This window comes from Schistocerca americana, chromosome 1 (genome assembly GCF_021461395.2).
Source record: "Schistocerca americana isolate TAMUIC-IGC-003095 chromosome 1, iqSchAmer2.1, whole genome shotgun sequence".
NCBI lineage: Eukaryota > Metazoa > Arthropoda > Insecta > Orthoptera > Acrididae > Schistocerca > Schistocerca americana.
The window spans coordinates 277937839-277940291 of record NC_060119.1 but is presented as its reverse complement, the minus strand read 5'-3'; positions in this window follow the sequence as shown (position 1 = coordinate 277940291).

Below are 2453 nucleotides of genomic sequence, written 5' to 3'. Positions count from 1 at the left end.
GTTTTAGCAGTAGCTTTGCGTAACGGAGTGAAGGTAACAAATTTCGTAGTTAGTTCAACAGCGACAAAGATGTAGCAAAAACCTCTATTAGTTCTGGGAATCGGACCAAAAATGTCTACAGCAGCCATGTGTCTCAATTTAACAGGTACAATGGCATGTAATGGAGGAATATGTGAAGTCGTATCTGACTTAGCTTTCTGGCAGATTTTACATGACGCTAAAACTCGTCGAATACGTTTCTCCATGTTGGTAAAATAACAGTTCTGTCTCAGTATAAGAAAACATTTTCTGGCTCCGTAATATGCGTAACTTAAATGAGTATACCAGACTAATTTGTTAACAAGTTCGTCAGGAATGCATAATAACCAATTGTTGCTGTCAGGGTGAGAGCGGCGAAACAGAATGTTATTGCGTACAGTGTAATGGTTTCTAATGGTAACATTATTCCTATCTTGCCAAAGGTTTTTAATTTCTTTCCATACGTTGTCTTTACTCTGCTCTTGTGCTATGTCTTGTAATGACGACGAAATGAAATTTTCAAATGCAACTTGTTGAATGTACATGACGCTGAAATTTGCTTTGCAGAAGTTGGTTGCGATGTCTTGCTGATTGTTGCTGAGAGAACGGGATAGTGCGTCTGCTAGAATATTTTGTGTACCGGGAATATGAACAATTGTAAAATTAAATTCCTGTAAATAAAGTTTCCATCTGCTTAATCTGTCGTGTGTAAATTTAACGGAAAGTAAAAACTGTATCGCTCTATGATCTGTGTAAACGGTGGTATGTCTTCCATAAAGAAAATGCCGAAATCTCGTAAATGCCCATACAACACATAATGTTTCAAGTTCTGTAACAGAATAATTGCGTTCAGCAGGTGACAGAATGCGACTCGCAAAGGCGATGTCTTTAATTACAGTACAACCATCTTCTTCAATTTCCTGAAAAATGTGTACACCTAAAGCGGTGTTAGAACTGTCGGTGGCAATGGAAAAATTTCTAGTAACATCTGCGTATGATAAAAGAGGTGCATTAAACATGGCATGTTTCAAATAACATTTTCGTGAACAAGATTCTGTGTATCTGAAGTATTGCTTGCGTTGCTGGAAGATGCAACCTGTACTGTATCTAGTCAAATTCTTTCTGACGTGCTGTTATCTGCGGGAGGATGCTGTGGCATTTCCACTATTTGTACGGTTCTGTTATTTCGTCCTGACGTATTACGTTCGGAATGATATCTACTGTCTGGTTCATTCATAATAATTTGTTGTTGCGGATAATTCTGCTGCTGGTAAGACCGACTGTTATTAAACGTACGCTGAAAATTGTGCTCATTACTTTTACGTCTGTCATGATAGTCATTTCTATACGGTGCAGTGCGATAGGAATTCAAATGGTGTGTTTTCTGTACGTAGTTATTTCCTTGTTGCTGTGCGTTACTATTTGTTGGAGCTGATGCTATACGTGCAGGCAGCGAAACATTAAAGCTTGGTTGACCTTGTACATTACATTGTTGGTTAGGTATGCTAACCGGTTGGTTTTGTTGCTATTGCGGTGAAAAACCTCTATTGTTACCAAAATGTGTTCGCTGTTGCTGATAATTTTACACATACTGATGATTAAATTTTTGTCTTGTATTAAAGTTCTCGTGGTTGTCATTTCTGGAGCGTCTAAAGATAAATGTCACTTTCGGTAAAACTTGTCTTATCAGGTTTTCTTTACTCATTTTAATCCTAGATAGATCGATAGTTAAAGAGCTGTTTTAATAGATATAAAGGATAGTAGAAGAGAAGGCAGCAGTGCAGAAAACTAAAGATGAAACAGCACTACTACGGCTCGGGGCCCTGTGCACGCTACGGCACATATTCATCGAAGCGTAATGAATCCCCTGAGGTCAATTACGCGCTGCAAATAAATGTTAGCTTCTGCGTTACAGGCAATGCCGGTGAAAATTCAAAAGCAAAATGTTGTATTCATACCAGTTCTAGTTTCTGCATTACAGGCAATGGCGGTGAAAGTACAAAAATAAATTGTCGTATACAGTTCAAAGCGTGTACCTGTGCTCTGTCATTTTTAAATACCTTAGATTTTTCTACGGATAAAAATTGCACGTAATCAACGTTATCGTCTCTGAATGTGTGAACAGGTTCAGGATTGCACAAGAATCTGTTTGTCTGTGATTCTTCGGAATCTAAGTCACGTACTCTCTGTAAATTACCTAAATTATACTGGCTGTGTGAGTGTGACAAATGTTCGGAATGTGCCGTATGCTGTGACGTGTTATTGACCGAAACATTTTTCATCTCTGTCACTTCTTGCTGTAAAGTTGACAATTTTCTACGTAATGTATTATTGGACGAATCTATCTCACTGATCGTCTGCTGTAAATTTTGGAATTCAGGTGTTTGATTAAACGAAATTGGTGAAGTATCGTCTGATTTGCTGTCATTACTTTC